Source organism: Syngnathus typhle, unplaced genomic scaffold, assembly GCF_033458585.1.
Source record: "Syngnathus typhle isolate RoL2023-S1 ecotype Sweden unplaced genomic scaffold, RoL_Styp_1.0 HiC_scaffold_74, whole genome shotgun sequence".
Taxonomy (NCBI): Eukaryota; Metazoa; Chordata; class Actinopteri; order Syngnathiformes; family Syngnathidae; genus Syngnathus; species Syngnathus typhle.
Window position 1 is genome coordinate 120,727 of NW_026871980.1, and position 21,877 is coordinate 142,603.

Sequence of the window (21,877 nt, forward strand, 5' to 3'; positions counted from 1 at the left end):
GTTTTTTTCGATGCCAACCTAACCAGAGTGACGGGAGCGGCACAATTCAGAAAAAGCGCTCAGCTCGCCGAGAAAATGCGATTTAAGCAATAAAATTTAAAATGCTTATAAAACATAAACCAAACGTTGGAGGTGGTCATTTCTTCGTGCGCAGTGAATAACTCGGCACTCTAAAGCACCCGAGAGCGTTTTTTTCGATGCCAACCTAACCAGAGTGACGGGAGCGGCACAATTCAGAAAAAGTGCTCAGCTTGCCGAGAAAATGCGATTTAAGCAATAAAATTAAAAATGCTTATAAAACATAAACCAAACGTTGGAGGTGGTCCTTTCTTAATGCGCAGTAATAAACTCGGCACACTAAAGCACCCGAGAGCGTTTTTTTCGATGCCAACCTAACCAGAGTGACGGGAGCGGCACAATTCAGAAAAAGTGCTCAGCTCGCCGAGAAAATGCGATTTAAGCAATAAAATTTAAAATGCTTATTAAACATAAACCAAACGTTGGAGGTGGTCATTTCTTCATGCGCAGTGAATAACTCGGCACTCTAAAGCACCCGAGAGCGTTTTTTTCGATGCCAACCTAACCAGAGTGACGGGAGCGGCACAATTCAGAAAAAGCGCTCAGCTCGCCGAGAAAATGCGATTTAAGCAATAAAATTAAAAATGCTTATAAAACATAAACCAAACGTTGGAGGTGGTCATTTCTTCATGCGCAGTGATAAACTCGGCACTCTAAAGCACCCGAGAGCGTTTTTTTCGATGCCAACCTAACCAGAGTGACGGGAGCGGCACCATTCAGAAAAAGCGCTCAGCTCGCCGATAAAATGCGATTTAAGCAATAAAATTAAAAATGCTTATAAAACATAAACCAAACGTTGGAGGTGGTCATTTCTTCATGCGCAGTGATAAACTCGGCACTCTAAAGCACCCAAGAGCGTTTTTTTCGATGCCAACCTAACCAGAGTGACGGGAGCGGCACAATTCAGAAAAAGTGCTCAGCTCGCCGAGAAAATGCGATTTAAGCAATAAAATTAAAAATGCTTATAAAACATAAACCAAACGTTGGAGGTGGTCATTTCTTCATGCGCAGTGAATAACTCGGCACTCTAAAGCACCCGAGAGCGTTTTTTTCGATGCCAACCTAACCAGAGTGACGGGAGCGGCACAATTCAGAAAAAGTGCTCAGCTCGCCGAGAAAATGCGATTTAAGCAATAAAATTAAAAATGCTTATAAAACATAAACCAAACGTTGGAGGTGGTCATTTCTTAATGCGCAGTGATAAACTCGGCACTCTAAAGCACCCGAGAGCGTTTTTTTCGATGCCAACCTAACCAGAGTGACGGGAGCGGCACAATTCAGAAAAAGCGCTCAGCTCGCCGAGAAAATGCGATTTAAGCAATAAAATTAAAAATGCTTATCAAACATAAACCAAACGTTGGAGGTGGTCATTTCTTCATGCGCAGTGATAAACTCGGCACTCTAAAGCACCCGAGAGCATTTTTTTCGATGCCAACCAAACCAGAGTGACGGGAGCGGCACAATTCATAAAAAGCGCTCAGCTCGCCGAGAAAATGCGATTTAAGCAATAAAATTAAAAATGCTTATAAAACATAAACCAAACGTTGGAGGTGGTCATTTCTTCATGCGCAGTGATTAACTCGGCACTCTAAAGCACCCGAGAGCGTTTTTTTCGATGCTAACCTAACCAGAGTGACGGAGCGGCACAATTCAGAAAAAGTGCTCAGCTCGCCGAGAAAATGCGATTTAAGCAATAAAATTAAAAATGCTTATAAAACATAAACCAAACGTTGGAGGTGGTCATTTCTTCATGCGCAGTGAATAACTCGGCACTCTAAAGCACCCGAGAGCGTTTTTTTCGATGCCAACCTAACCAGAGTGACGGGAGCGGCACAATTCAGAAAAAGTGCTCAGCTCGCCGAGAAAATGCGATTTAAGCAATAAAATTAAAAATGCTTATAAAACATAAACCAAACGTTGGAGGTGGTCATTTCTTAATGCGCAGTAATAAACTCGGCACTCTAAAGCACCCGAGAGCGTTTTTTTCAATGCCAACCTAACCAGAGTGATGGGAGCGGCACAATTCAGAAAAAGTGCTCAGCTCGCCGAGAAAATGCGATTTAAGCAATAAAATTAAAAATGCTTATAAAACATAAACCAAACGTTGGAGGTGGTCATTTCTTCATGCGCAGTGATAAACTCGGCACTCTAAAGCACCCGAGAGCGTTTTTTTCGATGCCAACCTAACCAGAGTTACGGGAGCGGCACAATTCAGAAAAAGCGCTCAGCTCGCCGAGAAAATGCGATTTAAGCAATAAAATTAAAAATGCTTATAAAACATAAACCAAACGTTGGAGGTGGTCATTTCTTCATGCGCAGTGATAAACTCGGCACTCTAAAGCACCCGAGAGCGTTTTTTTCGATGCCAACCTAACCAGAGTGACGGGAGCGGCACAATTCAGAAAAAGCGCTCAGCTCGCCGAGAAAATGTGATTTAAGCAATACAATTAAAAATGCTTATAAAACATAAACCAAACGTTGGAGGTGGTCATTTCTTCATGCGCAGTGATAAACTCGGCACTCTAAAGCACCCGAGAGCGTTTTTTTCGATGCCAACCTAACCAGAGTGACGGGAGCGGCACAATTCAGAAAAAGTGCTCAGCTCGCCGAGAAAATGCGATTTAAGCAATAAAATTAAAAATGCTTATTAAACATAAACCAAACGTTGGAGGTGGTCATTTCTTCATGCGCAGTGATAAACTCGGCACTCTAAAGCACCCGAGAGCGTTTTTTTCGATGCCAACCTAACCAGAGTGACGGGAGCGGCACAATTCAGAAAAAGCGCTCAGCTCGCCGAGAAAATGCGATTTAAGCAATAAAATTAAAAATGCTTATAAAACATAAACCAAACGTTGGAGGTGGTAATTTCTTCATGCGCAGTGATAAACTCGGCACTCTAAAGCACCCGAGAGCGTTTTTTTCGATGCCAACCTAACCAGAGTGACGGGAGCGGCACAATTCAGAAAAAGCGCTCAACTCGCCGAGAAAATGCGATTTAAGCAATAAAATTAAAAATGCTTATAAAACATAAACCAAACGTTGAAGGTGGTCATTTCTTCATGCGCAGTGAATAACTCGGCACTCTAAAGCACCCGAGAGCGTTTTTTTCGATGCCAACCTAACCAGAGTGACGGGAGCGGCACAATTCAGAAAAAGTGCTCAGCTCGCCGAGAAAATGCGATTTAAGCAATAAAATTAAAAATGCTTATAAAACATAAACCAAACGTTGGAGGTGGTCATTTCTTCATGCGCAGTGAATAACTCGGCACTCTAAAGCACCCGAGAGCGTTTTTTTCGATGCCAACCTAACCAGAGTGACGGGAGCGGCACAATTCAGAAAAAGTGCTCAGCTCGCCGAGAAAATGCGATTTAAGCAATAAAATTAAAAATGCTTATAAAACATAAACCAAACGTTGGAGGTGGTCATTTCTTCATGCGCAGTGATAAACTCGGCACTCTAAAGCACCCGAGAGCGTTTTTTTCGATGCCAACCTAACCAGTGACGGGAGCGCCACAATTCAGAAAAAGCGCTCAGCTCGCCGAGAAAATGCGATTTAAGCAATAAAATTAAAAATGCTTATAAAACATAAACCAAACGTTGGAGGTGGTCATTTCTTCATGCGCAGTGATAAACTCGGCACTCTAAAGCACCCGAGAGCGTTTTTTTCGATGCCAACCTAACCAGAGTGACGGGAGCGGCACAATTCAGAAAAAGCGCTCAGCTCGCCGAGAAAATGCGATTTAAGCAATAAAATTAAAGATGCTTATAAAACATAAACCAAACGTTGGAGGTGGTCATTTCTTCATGCGCAGTGATTAACTCGGCACTCTAAAGCACCCGAGAGCGTTTTTTTCGATGCCAACCTAACCAGAGTGACGGGAGCGGCACAATTCAGAAAAAGTGCTCAGCTCGCCGAGAAAATGCGATTTAAGCAATAAAATTAAAAATGCTTATAAAACATAAACCAAACGTTGGAGGTGGTCATTTCTTCATGCGCAGTGAATAACTCGGCACTCTAAAGCACCCGAGAGCGTTTTTTTTTATGCCAACCTAACCAGAGTGACGGGAGCGGCACAATTCAGAAAAAGTGCTCAGCTCGCCGAGAAAATGCGATTTAAGCAATAAAATTAAAAATGCTTATAAAACATAAACCAAACGTTGGAGGTGGTCATTTCTTAATGCGCAGTAATAAACTCGGCACTCTAAAGCACCCGAGAGCGTTTTTTTCGATGCCAACCTAACCAGAGTGACGGGAGCGGCACAATTCAGAAAAAGTGCTCAGCTCGCCGAGAAAATGCGATTTAAGCAATAAAATTAAAAATGCTTATAAAACATAAACCAAACGTTGGAGGTGGTCATTTCTTCATGCGCAGTGATAAACTCGGCACTCTAAAGCACCCGAGAGCGTTTTTTTCGATGCCAACCTAACCAGAGTTACGGGAGCGGCACAATTCAGAAAAAGCGCTCAGCTCGCCGAGAAAATGCGATTTAAGCAATAAAATTAAAAATGCTTATAAAACATAAACCAAACGTTGGAGGTGGTCATTTCTTCATGCGCAGTGATAAACTCGGCACTCTAAAGCACCCGAGAGCGTTTTTTTCGATGCCAACCTAACCAGAGTGACGGGAGCGGCACAATTCAGAAAAAGCGCTCAGCTCGCCGAGAAAATGCGATTTAAGCAATAAAATTAAAAATGCTTATAAAACATAAACCAAACGTTGGAGGTGGTCATTTCTTCATGCGCAGTGATAAACTCGGCACTCTAAAGCACCCGAGAGCGTTTTTTTCGATGCCAACCTAACCACAGTGACGGGAGCGGCACAATTCAGAAAAAGCGCTCAGCTCGCCGAGAAAATGCGATTTAAGCAATAAAATTAAAAATGCTTATTAAACATAAACCAAACGTTGGAGGTGGTCATTTCTTCATGCGCAGTGATAAACTCGGCACTCTAAAGCACCCGAGAGCGTTTTTTTCGATGCCAACCTAACCAGAGTGACGGGAGCGGCACAATTCAGAAAAAGCGCTCAGCTCGCCGAGAAAATGCGATTTAAGCAATAAAATTAAAAATGCTTATAAAACATAAACCAAACGTTGGAGGTGGTCATTTCTTCATGCGCAGTGATAAACTCGGCACTCTAAAGCACCCGAGAGCGTTTTTTTCGATGCCAACCTAACCAGAGTGACGGGAGCGGCACAATTCAGAAAAAGCGCTCAGCTCGCCGAGAAAATGCGATTTAAGCAATAAAACTAAAAATGCTTATAAAACATAAACCAAACGTTGGAGGTGGTCATTTCTTCATGCGCAGTGAATAACTCGGCACTCTAAAGCACCCGAGAGCGTTTTTTTCGATGCCAACCTAACCAGAGTGACGGGAGCGGCACAATTCAGAAAAAGTGCTCAGCTCGCCGAGAAAATGCGATTTAAGCAATAAAATTAAAAATGCTTGTAAAACATAAACCAAACGTTGGAGGTGGTCATTTCTTCATGCGCAGTGATAAACTCGGCACTCTAAAGCACCCGAGAGCGTTTTTTTCGATGCCAACCTAACCAGAGTGACGGGAGCGGCACAATTCAGAAAAAGCGCTCAGCTCGCCGAGAAAATGCGATTTAAGCAATAAAATTAAAAATGCTTATAAAACATAAACCAAACGTTGGAGGTGGTCATTTCTTCATGCGCAGTGATAAACTCGGCACTCTAAAGCACCCGAGAGCGTTTTTTTCGATGCCAACCTAACCAGAGTGACGGGAGCGGCACAATTCAGAAAAAGCGCTCAGCTCGCCGAGAAAATGCGATTTAAGCAATAAAATTAAAAATGCTTATAAAACATAAACCAAACGTTGGAGGTGGTCATTTCTTCATGCGCAGTGATTAACTCGGCACTCTAAAGCACCCGAGAGCGTTTTTTTCGATGCCAACCTAACCAGAGTGACGGGAGCGGCACAATTCAGAAAAAGTGCTCAGCTCGCCGAGAAAATGCGATTTAAGCAATAAAATTAAAAATGCTTATAAAACATAAACCAAACGTTGGAGGTGGTCATTTCTTCATGCGCAGTGAATAACTCGGCACTCTAAAGCACCCGAGAGCGTTTTTTTTTATGCCAACCTAACCAGAGTGACGGGAGCGGCACAATTCAGAAAAAGTGCTCAGCTCGCCGAGAAAATGCGATTTAAGCAATAAAATTAAAAATGCTTATAAAACATAAACCAAACGTTGGAGGTGGTCATTTCTTAATGCGCAGTAATAAACTCGGCACTCTAAAGCACCCGAGAGCGTTTTTTTCGATGCCAACCTAACCAGAGTGACGGGAGCGGCACAATTCAGAAAAAGTGCTCAGCTCGCCGAGAAAATGCGATTTAAGCAATAAAATTAAAAATGCTTATAAAACATAAACCAAACGTTGGAGGTGGTCATTTCTTCATGCGCAGTGATAAACTCGGCACTCTAAAGCACCCGAGAGCGTTTTTTTCGATGCCAACCTAACCAGAGTTACGGGAGCGGCACAATTCAGAAAAAGCGCTCAGCTCGCCGAGAAAATGCGATTTAAGCAATAAAATTAAAAATGCTTATAAAACATAAACCAAACGTTGGAGGTGGTCATTTCTTCATGCGCAGTGATAAACTCGGCACTCTAAAGCACCCGAGAGCGTTTTTTTCGATGCCAACCTAACCAGAGTGACGGGAGCGGCACAATTCAGAAAAAGCGCTCAGCTCGCCGAGAAAATGCGATTTAAGCAATAAAACTAAAAATGCTTATAAAACATAAACCAAACGTTGGAGGTGGTCATTTCTTCATGCGCAGTGAATAACTCGGCACTCTAAAGCACCCGAGAGCGTTTTTTTCGATGCCAACCTAACCAGAGTGACGGGAGCGGCACAATTCAGAAAAAGTGCTCAGCTCGCCGAGAAAATGCGATTTAAGCAATAAAATTAAAAATGCTTGTAAAACATAAACCAAACGTTGGAGGTGGTCATTTCTTCATGCGCAGTGATAAACTCGGCACTCTAAAGCACCCGAGAGCGTTTTTTTCGATGCCAACCTAACCAGAGTGACGGGAGCGGCACAATTCAGAAAAAGCGCTCAGCTCGCCGAGAAAATGCGATTTAAGCAATAAAATTAAAAATGCTTATAAAACATAAACCAAACGTTGGAGGTGGTCATTTCTTCATGCGCAGTGATAAACTCGGCACTCTAAAGCACCCGAGAGCGTTTTTTTCGATGCCAACCTAACCAGAGTGACGGGAGCGGCACAATTCAGAAAAAGCGCTCAGCTCGCCGAGAAAATGCGATTTAAGCAATAAAATTAAAAATGCTTATAAAACATAAACCAAACGTTGGAGGTGGTCATTTCTTCATGCGCAGTGATTAACTCGGCACTCTAAAGCACCCGAGAGCGTTTTTTTCGATGCCAACCTAACCAGAGTGACGGGAGCGGCACAATTCAGAAAAAGTGCTCAGCTCGCCGAGAAAATGCGATTTAAGAAATAAAATTAAAAATGCTTATAAAACATAAACCAAACGTTGGAGGTGGTCATTTCTTAATGCGCAGTAATAAATTCGGCACTCTAAAGCACCCGAGAGCGTTTTTTTCGATGCCAACCTAACCAGAGTGACGGGAGCGGCACAATTCAGAAAAAGTGCTCAGCTCGCCGAGAAAATACGATTTAAGCAATAAAATTAAAAATGCTTATAAAACATAAACCAAACGTTGGAGGTGGTCATTTCTTCATGCGCAGTGATAAACTCGGCACTCTAAAGCACCCGAGAGCGTTTTTTTCGATGCCAACCTAACCAGATTGACGGGAGCGGCACAATTCAGAAAAAGCGCTCAGCTCGCCGAGAAAATGCGATTTAAGCAATAAAATTAAAAATGCTTATAAAACATAAACCAAACGTTGGAGGTGGTCATTTCTTCATGCGCAGTGATAAACTCGGCACTCTAAAGCACCCGAGAGCGTTTTTTTCGATGCCAACCTAACCAGAGTGACGGGAGCGGCACAATTCAGAAAAAGTGCTCAACTCGCCGAGAAAATGCGATTTAAGCAATAAAATTAAAAATGCTTATAAAACATAAACCAAACGTTGAAGGTAGTCATTTCTTCAAGCGCAGTGAATAACTCGGCACTCTAAAGCACCCGAGAGCGTTTTTTTCGATGCCAACCTAACCAGAGTGACGGGAGCGGCACAATTCAGAAAAAGTGCTCAGCTCGCCGAGAAAATGCGATTTCAGCAATAAAATTAAAAATGCTTATAAAACATAAACCAAACGTTGGAGGTGGTCATTTATTCATGCGCAGTGAATAACTCGGCACTCTAAAGCACCCGAGAGCGTTTTTTTCGATGCCAACCTAACCAGAGTGACGGGAGCGGCACAATTCAGAAAAAGTGCTCAGCTCGCCGAGAAAATGTGATTTAAGCAATAAAATTAAAAATGCTTATAAAACATAAACCAAACGTTGGAGGTGGTCATTTCTTCATGCGCAGTGATAAACTCGGCACTCTAAAGCACCCGAGAGCGTTTTTTTCGATGCCAACCTAACCAGAGTGACGGGAGCGGCACAATTCAGAAAAAGTGCTCAGCTCGCCGAGAAAATGCGATTTAAGCAATACAATTAAAAATGCTTATAAAACATAAACCAAACGTTGGAGGTGGTCATTTCTTCATGCGCAGTGATAAACTCTGTCAGGGTTTTCCAAACTATCTTGATCTATGATTATGGTGGAATGTATATAACCGGTAATAAATAACTTAGGTAGATTAGTTTTATGCTTACGTTGGTATGTAACCGGTAATAAACCACTTAAGTCTGTCCCATCCTAAACAATGTCGTAAAACATCCCCTGCTCTGTTTTCCTAGATGTCAAGAGCTTTAACTTGTTTATTCAGTCTACTGTCACCCCCACCCTGTTCCTCTTAATAAAGATGCGCTTGTGGGAAGGGAGAGTTAGACTTCATTCGACCATCGCTGTGACAAACAGCGACGAGTGAACTCTCCACCTGCAGGTGCCCAAAACGACTAACTTGTCTCCGAGTGGTTCTTGCAAAATAAGTTAGAGTGAGCACCACCCTAACATTTTGGTGCCGAAACCCGGGATCCCTCATACCCGCCATCTGGCTGACGGAGGACGACACGCTGCACACCGTCGACGGGCCAGCGTCCATTTAGCCGGACCTGGTACAGAAAGACCTAGGAAGGAAATTCTTCGCTGGGCCAGCATCTTAAGTCTGCCTTCGTCTGACAGATGTGGATTGACGGGATCCGGCTGAACAGCGAACCAAGGAGACAAGTAAGTTAAAGCCCTAAAGTTGTGGGATTGTGTTGTTGTGAAACGCGTAAAAGTGCACAGGAATAAAAATAGGCAAGACAGAAGATAAGAAGTCTTGTGGAAGGAGGGGGTGTTGTAGAGTCCCCCTCTGGATGAAGTGTCTCTTCTGGAGCAGTGGTTTTCAAAATATTTTTGTCAAATCTCACGTACCTCCGTGTACCCTGATTTGACAACCGCTGTTCTAAGGGGACAACTTCGCGTTGGCAGGGCTGGGTAACTGGACGGTTGTCTTTAGTTCCCAGGGAAGGAAGGGGTGTTGTAGAGTCCCCTATCCGGATGAAGCAGCTCTTTTATTTTTAAAAGAGGACTTCGCGTTGGCAGGGATAAGAAATTTGTGTGGTTGAGAAAGTGTGACTGGTAGGATAAATTGACTAAATAGCAGTTCTAGCATTGATCCACGAAAATAATACAGGCTAGTAATTGTTCAAAGGTCAATTTAAACTTGCATTGAGGATCCTCAAAGAAAAATAATAAAAATAATAATAATAATAATAATAATAAAATTGTATAAACCTAAAATACCAAATTAAGATGGGAAATAAAAACTGTAAATCCCTAGCTCTTGACGGAGATGAGAAGTACATGGCGAGTAAATTTGTTAATTGTATGCAATACATGCCGAAGTGGAAGAAAAAGTATGGAGTAGAAGGGAAGTTGAAGGTTGAAGTGTGGAAGATAGTGGTGGATGTTCTGGAGGAGAGTGTGAATAGAAAGTCAGAGGGACTGAAAAAGAAAAGAAAAGAGAAAGAATTGATTTGTGCTAAAATATGGTTGAATGCTTCACAAGAGAGAAGAGAACAACTCCAAAAGACAAAAGATAGAAAGATGAAAAGTGATGAGGCTGCGACCATGTTTGTCAGGCCGGAAGACAATGAGGCCACAGTGCGCAGGCGCACTGTCCCGGATACAGCGCAAGCAGAGGAGCAAGAGAGGCTGTCCGCTTGTGCGCAAAACTTGTATCCAAGCTTAACAGGTCTGCGCCCTCCCCCATATAACAGCAAAAAAGGTCAGGGTCAAATGATTAGAAGCCCTGTACAAACAAGAAGTTTGACCACTGCTGCTAGATTTTCCCAAAATTTAGACAATGTTGATGTGTGCCCAATGATCCAAGTGCCAAACCCTATTGTAGGGGAAGGCCAACCTCCACATACATATGTTTTTCGGCCATGGACTTTGGAAGAGGCAAGGAAAGCAGTTGAAGGGGTTACCCCTGTTGCTGAAGACCCAGAAAAATGGGCAGAAGACATGGCTGGCATCATACATTCCTATAGACTGAATGGACATGAGGCAGGAGAAGCTGCAATGTCTTCCTTGGGAAAAGACTGGGCAAAGGTTAGAGGAAATTACACAGGTAGAAATAATCAAGGGCCTTTTCCCTATCCCGTTGAGGGAAATCAATTGGGAGGGGAGTATGCAGCACAATGGAATGATCTTGTGCAAAGAGTGCGAACAATATTTCAAAGACGAGCGAATTATGGTCATTTGGCAGGAATAAAACAGAAGCCTGGGGAAGATACTGATGATTTTCGCTTGAGATTTGAAAAAGAATTCAGGGTGCATAGTGGCATCCCATTCAATGATGCAGCTGAGAGTGCTTATCAGCAACAGCTTAAAAATGCGCTCCTTACTAATTTCCGCCCTGAAATAGGCAACTGGGTGAGGAAACATTTGGTGGAAGTAGATATTGCAAGTGTGACAACAACTATGCAATGGGCCAGACATGCTGAAAAAGTGATAAAAAAAGGCAAAAGTTCTGATGTATTTCATCTAGACATTAATGACCTAGATGAAGATACAACAGTCTTCTTCCAAGGGTCCCAGAGGGGCAGAGGAGGTAGAGGCCAACAAGGTCGAAGGCCACCATACAATTCAAAACCCCTACAAGATTCTGACAACTGTTGGAACTGTGGGAAACGTGGACACTGGTCAAAAGAGTGTTTTAGAAAAAAACAAAACCAATCAAGGGGTGGAGGAAGGGGCAGAGGGAAAGCCAAATTCTCAGCATGACTAGATTGCCCCCCTATGACCTCTTGTGCTCCTACAGAGGAAGAAATAGTAGATGTCCATACAGCATGGGACATTCTGAGTGCATTAAAAGAAAAACCATATGTTACCTTAAACATTGGAGGAAGTGAAGTTGAGTTTTTGTGTGATACCGGAGCTTGTAAAACCGTAATAAAAACTAAAGTCCCTAATCTGAAGGCCTCCCAAAATACAATTTGGGTGAAATCTGCTGATGGGCAGGTACACAAGGAGAGTGTCTCCAATCCAGTTGTAGTGAGAGATGATGAAACAGGAGTCATAGCTTCAGTCTCGATTGTTCTATCCCCAAAATGTCCCATAAACCTGCTGGGACGAGATCTGATGACTCGGTTGGGAATTGCAATAATTCCAGTAAAGGATGGCATGCGCGCATGTAGAGTGAGAGATGTAGACTCATATGCTGCACAAGCAGGTGAACAGATTTCCTGCTCCTATGACATCACTCCCGAACGGAATCCCAAGCTACCAAGCAGATTGCTGAGTGAAGCTCGAAAACAATTGTCCCGACCTGAATCAGAAATGACTTGTAATCAATTACATGTCACCATGAATATCCTCACTGATCCACATGATGAGTATATTGAAAGTTTTCTCAGTGACACAGAAGTAACTTTAACAATCACTGCTCTGTACACAGATCGCGGGTCATTTGCAGCTGCTGCTGTGCTCCTGCCCGCTCCTCAGAAAGACAAATACAAGTTGTCAGCTGTACCCCACATTTCATTGTTCAAACCTCAGAGTATAACATGGGCAGATGTGGGTTGCCGAATTAAACTTGCTAGATCTGTCACTGATTATGAGGACAAAGGTGATGGGTGGAGCTACAGTACCAGTTGTGACATGTGGAAGCAAACAGTGTGTGAAGTAGCTGTTGGTAGGGCATGCGCTTGTGCGCTAACCTGACTAGTTGACATTTGTTTGAATGAGAAGGAGGAGGGGGAATTGGCTGGGCTTCCTGAAAAACTGTGGACAAAGGGGCCATCTGATGTAGGACTTTTAACATCCATTCCACCGGTACAGATCAAACCAAGATCAGATTGGCGTCCAAGAGTTAAGCAATATCCTTTAAAACAGGAGGCAATAAACGGGATTGCCCCTGTTATAAATGATCTTTTGACAGGAGGAATCATTAGGAAGTGCTCTGATTCTCCTTGCAACACTCCTATTTTTCCAGTCCAAAAGGCCAATAAAATTGATTGGCGAATGATACAAGATTTACGAGCAGTGAATGATGCAGTGCAGACAAGAGCACCTAATGTGCCTGACCCACACACACTTCTGAACACTTTGAAACCTAACCAGAAGTTTTTCACAGTAATTGATCTTAGCAATGCATTTTTCTCAGTGCCAATTCACCCAGACTCACAGTTTTGGTTTGCGTTTACCTTTAAAGGACAAAGCTATACGTACACCAGATTGCCACAGGGATTTGCTGATAGTCCAACTATTTTCATTCAAGCTATCATGGCCTGTCTGGCTGATTTTCAGATGTCAAACAAAAGCCAACTTCTAGTTTATGTAGATGATCTCCTGATAGCCTCTGAAACTGAAGCTGCTTGCAAGGAAGACTCCTTAGCATTGTTACGCTTTCTCTGCAAAACAGGGAATAAAGTGAGCAAGAACAAGCTACAATGGGTCAGACAGGAGGTGAACTATTTAGGTCACACTTTGTCAGCTTCTGGAAGACAGATACAGAGAACCAGAAAGCAGATCATTGCAGATGCACCGAAACCTGAAACAAAAAAACAAATGATGTCCTTTTTGGGACTCTGCAATTACTGTAGAGCATGGATCCCACATTATGCGGAAAAGACACAACCGCTGCTGAACATTGTGCATGGAGTCCCCATGGCAATGACAGAAAAAATTATGTGGACACCAGTGGCAGATGATGCTTTTGTGGTGCTGAAACAGGCTCTGATAGAAACTACAACTCTTATCTTGCCAGACTACAATAAAACCTTTGTGCAAACAGCAGACTGCAGGAATGGTTTTATGACCTCAGTGTTGCTGCAGAGTCATGGCAGCAAACTAAGACCAATTGCATTTTATTCAAAAAAATTGGATCCGGTGGCTCTATCTTTGCCAGACTGTGTCCAAGCTGTGTGCGCGGCAGCGCTTGCAGTGAGACAGGCTGCAGATGTGGTGCTTTTTCACAAAATGGAGCTGCTAGTTCCACATGCTGTAGACGTGTTGCTACTGCAAAGTAAAATGAGCTTTTTGTCACCAGCCAGACACCTATCTTACACTGCTACACTTCTGTCACAACCACACATTGTGATAAAAAGATGCACAGTCCTTAACCCAGCAACGTTGATTCCGTTGCCGGGGGATGGTACACCACATAACTGTTTGGATGCCACAGAACATCTACAGCTGCCCAGAGAAGATTTAAGTGACACGCCACTTGACAAAGGAGAAAAGTGGTTTGTGGATGGATCATGTTCAAAGGATCCTAGAGGGAACAATCAAAGTGGCTATGCAATTGTGGGATTGCCAAACCAGATTGTTGAAGCAGAGAAGCTTCCATACAACAGGTCAGCGCAGGCTGCTGAGCTAATTGCGCTAACAAGAGCTTGTCAATTAGCAGAAGATAAGGAAGTCACTGTATACACAGACAGTCAGTATGCGTTTTCTACTCTGTTCTATTTTGCGAAACAATGGGAGCGCAGAGGGATGACAACATCGACCGGTAAGCCGGTTACCCATGCCTCCTTGTTAAAAGACTTGTTGCAGGCTATTCATTTACCTGCTAAACTAGCTGTGTGTAAATGTGCTGCTCACACCACTGGCACAGATGAAGTCTCAAATGGAAACAGATTAGCAGACAAAATTGCTAAAGAAGCAGCAGCAGGGAAACATGGCCATGAATTCTTTTTAATAGATTCAGAGGACACACAACTCATAGATAAAACTATACTGACAGATATGCAGGGCAATGCTCCAATGGTGGAAAAACGAATGTGGACGACAAAAGGTGCAATGATGGATACAGATAATATCCACCGCATCGATGACAAACCTGTTTTACCAAAATCACTTTTTAAGGCAGCAGCAATTGCGACCCATGGGCCTTGCCATGTGTCGACAGGAGGGATGAAGTCTATCATACATCAACAATTCACTACCTTTGGTTTAGATGCTTACTTAAAAAATGTTTGTAAAGCATGTCCTGTTTGTGTGAAACATAATCCACAAGGAAATATGAGACCTAAGAGAGGCTCATTTCCAAAACCGTCTTACCCATTTCAAATCATGCACATGGATTTTATTGAGCTCACACAAAGTGGACCTCACAAATACTGCTTAGTGATGATTGATGCATTTTCCAAATGGGTGGAAATAGTTCCATCTAAACGAGCAGATGCCTTAACAGTGGCAAAAGCCATCTGCAAAGCCATCATACCGACTCATGGCATCCCCCAAACCATTTACAGTGACAATGGTCCACACTTTGTGAACCAAGTTGTACAGAACATGGCTGTACACCTTGGGATGACATTAAAAAACCACTGCGCTTGGCATCCTGCGAGCGCTGGTCTGGTTGAACGAGCAAACTCCACTATCAAAAGCAGGTTGAAAAAATGCATGGAAACAACAGGCAGATCTTGGCCAGAGTGCCTAGACTTAGTGAAGCTCTATATGAGAATTACTCCCACTTCAGAAGGGCTAACACCTTTTGAAATCATCCATGGGAGACCATATAGACTACCTGTGTTCCCTGCAGATTTGCAAAAAGCAGATGAAGAGCAGTCCTTGGCAGACTATATGATAAGGACGCTCAAACTGAAAGATGTGTCAAATGCAAATTTACTGCCGCCTGATCTTTCCTCCTCACAGGTCGACAAACCCATCGATCCAGGAGACTGGGTCTACATCAAGGTCGTAAAAAGAAAGAACTGGCTCAGCCCACGGTGGGAGGGACCATTCCAAGTCTTGCTGACTACCCCCACCGCAGTGAAGATTGCTGAACGGCCCAGCTGGATTCACCTCAGCCACTGCAAGTTGCAGAGAGTGCTGGACCCCTAATTCGGAGTGGTGGGGAAGACTAACTTCAAAGGAGTCCTATCGTTTAGGGTGGGACGTCTCAATGTTGGTGAAGAAAACAACGATCCCCACTCCGCTAGGCGAGGGGATGTCCCGGTGTCTCTGCCATCCTAGTAGCAACGGGGCTCCATATGCCAGATGGATCCTCTGCTGCGTTGTGGTTGGAGCGTGCTATGGTCTATGGACTCATTTGAACAGACCAAGTGACAATGTTGACCGTGGAAAACGATGGTCACACGATGAGAACTTTGAGGACTGGTCATGGGACCCCAAAAACCCATACGAAACCAACACGTGGTACCGGTACGTTAAGTTCACTGTGAGAGCCCACACACAGGAGGGATGCTATGTGTGTTCAAAACTCCCCCCTTCCTCCACGCAAGTTCACTTGGAGGCCAGAGCAATGAATGTCACTGAAGCAAAATGCATGGCATCCATGGGAGGAGTTGGATATCAACACCCTGCCGTCAAAGTGAGTGATGACGACCCTTTCCGCCCTGGACTTGTGGAAGGCACCTGTGATAAGCTTTTCTGGACAAATCTCAATGTGACTGTTAAAGGACGAACATTACCGCAGGTGGCCTACACAGAGCGGCGGCCTGGAGTGAACTATACGTGTTACATCCAAGGAAGTGAGACCCACAAATGCATTGACAGTGACTGCTCTCCAGGAGGAAACTGGATGGGAGCTTTGGACATCGTCACTGAGTGTCAAGATAGGAGAGCCATTTCAGTTGGGGAGGGCTCTCCGACTAACATGTCTGCACCATCGAACGGAACATACTTCATACAGAATGGCTGGTGGCTTTGTGGTCACAAGGTTTATCCAATGCTGCCCGCCAACTGGACAGGAGTGTGTGCACCAGTGTGGGTGACAGACCACACCTACAGGATACGACATCGACAGCTGACGACAGCACGCAACTCTTCTGGACGTCAACGCAGAGCGGTTGCAACCTTTGACCCTCATGACCCTATCTGGGGTGCGAATGTTCCAGGCGACCATAAAGTATGGTCCGTTGGAGACAAAGTTGTTCATGCGCTTTTTCCCTGGGTCGGAATTGGAAAACAATCACTCTTCATCGAGACACTGAACTATCGTTTTCAATCTTTTGCGAATCTCTCACTACAAGTCAACGATGGACAAAATAGAGAGATTCAGGCTATTAGGCTGATGGTTTTGCAAAACAGGATGGTTCTGGACTTGTTGACGGCAGCACAAGGTGGTGTGTGCCACATCATTGGGACTTCCTGTTGCACATACATTCCTGGAGAAAATGATACACACATCTACGACGCCATGGCTTCGCTGAAGAACTTACAGCAGGCCATGTCAAATGACAAAGTTCCACAACAGTGGGGTTTCTTTTCATGGCTATTCTCTGGCAACTGGTGGCAACTGCTGTTGAAAGTAGTGTCTCCTGTGCTTGTTGTGCTGGTGTTGTTGTGCTTGTTTACGACCTGTGTTATCCCATGTTTGAAGTCTGCTGTGACGAGGGTCGTCTCTTCTACCGTAGCACACGTAAATATACAACTTCTTAGTCGTGACGGATGTGATGACCATGATGAAACGCGGATTGCGTAGGTGCTATTATACTGGACGTGTTTTACAGAAACTTGATGATTTGACCATCGAAAATGCTTCGCAAGTGATGGATACAATGATGTACTGTTTCTGTGTTTTTCTTTTTATTTTTTTGTTGATAGCATTCTGGTCGCCTAAGGCAGAGGGACCGTGTGTGACTTTTCCTGCATATTAACATCGGCCAGCAGGTTTTTAGACCACACAATAAGTTTGATCTGGAGTATTGAGGAATGTCCTCATCTTCACTGGAAGTTGTTGCTATCGGTGTTTGTTGTTTTTGTCGTGTTTCACCCTACACGCTCCCCGACCCGTCCGCTGTGATCTCAGTTTTTTATTGATCTTTTTTATTATTGTTTTTTTATTTTTGCTATTCTTCTTTATATTTGCTTACTTACTTATGTTTGATTGATCGGGTTCACATAATCATATGATAAAACAGGAGGGAGATGTCAGGGTTTTCCAAACTATCTTGATCTATGATTATGGTGGAATGTATATAACCGGTAATAAATAACTTAGGTAGATTAGTTTTATGCTTACGTTGGTATGTAACCGGTAATAAACCACTTAAGTCTGTCCCATCCTAAACAATGTCGTAAAACATCCCCTGCTCTGTTTTCCTAGATGTCAAGAGCTTTAACTTGTTTATTCAGTCTACTGTCACCCCCACCCTGTTCCTCTTAATAAAGATGCGCTTGTGGGAAGGGAGAGTTAGACTTCATTCGACCATCGCTGTGACAAACAGCGACGAGTGAACTCTCCACCTGCAGGTGCCCAAAACGACTAACTTGTCTCCGAGTGGTTCTTGCAAAATAAGTTAGAGTGAGCACCACCCTAACAAACTCGGCACTCTAAAGCACCCGAGAGCGTTTTTTTTCGATGCCAACCTAACCAGAGTGACGGGAACGCCACAATTCAGAAAAAGCGCTCAGCTCGCCGAGAAAATGCGATTTAAGCAATCAAATTAAAAATGCTTATAAAACATAAACCAAACGTTGGAGGTGGTCATTTCTTCATGCGCAGTGATAAACTCGGCACTCTAAAGCACCCGAGAGCGTTTTTTTCGATGCCAACCTAACCAGAGTGACGGGAGCGGCACAATTCAGAAAAAGCGCTCAGCTCGCCGAGAAAATGCGATTTAAGCAATAAAATTAAAAATGCTTATAAAACATAAACCAAACGTTGGAGGTGGTCATTTCTTCATGCGCAGTGATTAACTCGGCACTCTAAAGCACCCGAGAGCGTTTTTTTCGATGCCAACCTAACCAGAGTGACGGGAGCGGCACAATTCAGAAAAAGTGCTCAGCTCGCCGAGAAAATGCGATTTAAGCAATAAAATTAAAAATGCTTATAAAACATAAACCAAACGTTGGAGGTGGTCATTTCTTCATGCGCAGTGAATAACTCGGCACTCTAAAGCACCCGAGAGCGTTTTTTTTTATGCCAACCTAACCAGAGTGACGGGAGCGGCACAATTCAGAAAAAGTGCTCAGCTCGCCGAGAAAATGCGATTTAAGCAATAAAATTAAAAATGCTTATAAAACATAAACCAAACGTTGGAGGTGGTCATTTCTTAATGTGCAGTAATAAACTCGGCACTCTAAAGCACCCGAGAGCGTTTTTTTCGATGCCAACCTAACCAGAGTGACGGGAGCGGCACAATTCAGAAAAAGCGCTCAGCTCGCCGAGAAAATGCGATTTAAGCAATAAAATTAAAAATGCTTATAAAACATAAACCAAACGTTGGAGGTGGTCATTTCTTCATGCGCAGTGATAAACTCGGCACTCTAAAGCACCCGAGAGCGTTTTTTTCGATGCCAACCTAACCAGAGTGACGGGAGCGGCACAATTCAGAAAAAGTGCTCAGCTCGCCGAGAAAATGCGATTTAAGCAATAAAATTAAAAATGCTTATAAAACATAAACCAAACGTTGGAGGTGGTCATTTCTTCATGCGCAGTGATAAACTCGGCACTCTAAAGCACCCGAGAGCGTTTTTTTTCGATGCCAACCTAACCAGAGTGACGGGAGCGCCACAATTCAGAAAAAGCGCTCAGCTCGCCGAGAAAATGCGATTTAAGCAATAAAATTAAAAATGCTTATAAAACATAAACCAAACGTTGGAGGTGGTCATTTCTTCATGCGCAGTGATAAACTCGGCACTCTAAAGCACCCGAGAGCGTTTTTTTCGATGCCAACCTAACCAGAGTGACGGGAGCGGCACAATTCAGAAAAAGCGCTCAGCTCGCCGAGAAAATGCGATTTAAGCAATAAAATTAAAAATGCTTATAAAACATAAACCAAACGTTGGAGGTGGTCATTTCTTCATGCGCAGTGATTAACTCGGCACTCTAAAGCACCCGAGAGCGTTTTTTTCGATGCCAACCTAACCAGAGTGACGGGAGCGGCACAATTCAGAAAAAGTGCTCAGCTCGCCGAGAAAATGCGATTTAAGCAATAAAATTAAAAATGCTTATAAAACATAAACCAAACGTTGGAGGTGGTCATTTCTTCATGCGCAGTGAATAACTCGGCACTCTACAGCACCCGAGAGCGTTTTTTTCGATGCCAACCTAACCAGAGTGACGGGAGCGGCACAATTCAGAAAAAGTGCTTAGCTCGCCGAGAAAATGCGATTTAAGCAATAAAATTAAAAATGCTTATAAAACATAAACCAAACGTTGGAGGTGGTCATTTCTTCATGCGCAGTGATAAACTCGGCACTCTAAAGCACCCGAGAGCGTTTTTTTCGATGCCAACCTAACCAGATTGACGGGAGCGGCACAATTCAGAAAAAGCGCTCAGCTCGCCGAGAAAATGCGATTTAAGCAATAAAATTAAAAATGCTTATAAAACATAAACCAAACGTTGGAGGTGGTCATTTCTTCATGCGCAGTGATAAACTCGGCACTCTAAAGCACCCGAGAGCGTTTTTTTCGATGCCAACCTAACCAGAGTGACGGGAGCGGCACAATTCAGAAAAAGTGCTCAGCTCGCCGAGAAAATGCGATTTAAGCAATAAAATTAAAAATGCTTATAAAACATAAACCAAACGTTGAAGGTGGTCATTTCTTCATGCGCAGTGAATAACTCGGCACTCTAAAGCACCCGAGAGCGTTTTTTTCGATGCCAACCTAACCAGAGTGACGGGAGCGGCACAATTCTGAAAAAGTGCTCAGCTCGCCGAGAAAATGCGATTTAAGCAATAAAATTAAAAATGCTTATAAAACATAAACCAAACGTTGGAGGTGGTCATTTCTTCATGCGCAGTGATAAACTCGGCACTCTAAAGCACCCGAGAGCGTTTTTTTCGATGCCAACCTAACCAGAGTGACGGGAGCGGCACAATTCAGAAAAAGCGCTCAGCTCGCCGAGAAAATGCGATTTAAGCAATAAAATTAAAAATGCTTATAAAACATAAACCAAACGTTGGAGGTGGTCATTTCTTCATGCGCAGTGATTAACTCGGCACTCTAAAGCACCCGAGAGCGTTTTTTTCGATGCCAACCTAACCAGAGTGACGGGAGCGGCACAATTCAGAAAAAGTGCTCAGCTCGCCGAGAAAATGCGATTTAAGCAATAAAATTAAAAATGCTTATAAAACATAAACCAAACGTTGGAGGTGGTCATTTCTTCATGCGCAGTGAATAACTCGGCACTCTAAAGCACCCGAGAGCGTTTTTTTTTATGCCAACCTAACCAGAGTGACGGGAGCGGCACAATTCAGAAAAAGTGCTCAGCTCGCCGAGAAAATGCGATTTAAGCAATAAAATTAAAAATGCTTATAAGACATAAACCAAACGTTGGAGGTGGTCATTTCTTAATGCGCAGTAATAAACTCGGCACTCTAAAGCACCCGAGAGCGTTTTTTTCGATGCCAACCTAACCAGAGTGACGGGAGCGGCACAATTCAGAAAAAGTGCTCAGCTCGCCGAGAAAATGCGATTTAAGCAATACAATTAAAAATGCTTATAAAACATAAACCAAACGTTGGAGGTGGTCATTTCTTAATGCGCAGTAATAAACTCGGCACTCTAAAGCACCCGAGAGCGTTTTTTTCGATGCCAACCTAACCAGAGTGACGGGAGCGGCACAATTCAGAAAAAGTGCTCCGCTCGCCGAGAAAATGCGATTTAAGCAATAAAATTGAAAATGCTTATAAAACATAAACCAAACGTTGGAGGTGGTCATTTCTTCATGCGCAGTGAATAACTCGGCACTCTAAAGCACCCGAGAGCGTTTTTTTCGATGCCAACCTAACCAGAGTGACGGGAGCGGCACAATTCTGAAAAAGTGCTCAGCTCGCCGAGAAAATGCGATTTAAGCAATAAAATTAAAAATGCTTATAAAACATAAACCAAACGTTGGAGGTGGTCATTTCTTAATGCGCAGTAATAAACTCGGCACTCTACCCGAGAGCGTTTTTTTCGATGCCAACCTAACCAGAGTGACGGGAGCGGCACAATTCAGAAAAAGTGCTCAGCTCGCCGAGAAAATGCGATTTAAGCAATAAAATTAAAAATGCTTATAAAACATAAACCAAACGTTGGAGGTCATTTCTTCATGCGCAGTGAATAACTCGGCACTCTAAAGCACCCGAGAGCGTTTTTTTCGATGCCAACCTAACCAGAGTGACGGGAGCGGCACAATTCAGAAAAAGCGCTCAGCTCGCCGAGAAAATGCGATTTAAGCAATAAAATTAAAAATGCTTATAAAACATAAACCAAACGTTGGAGGTGGTCATTTCTTCATGCGCAGTGAATAACTCGGCACTCTAAAGCACCCGAGAGCGTTT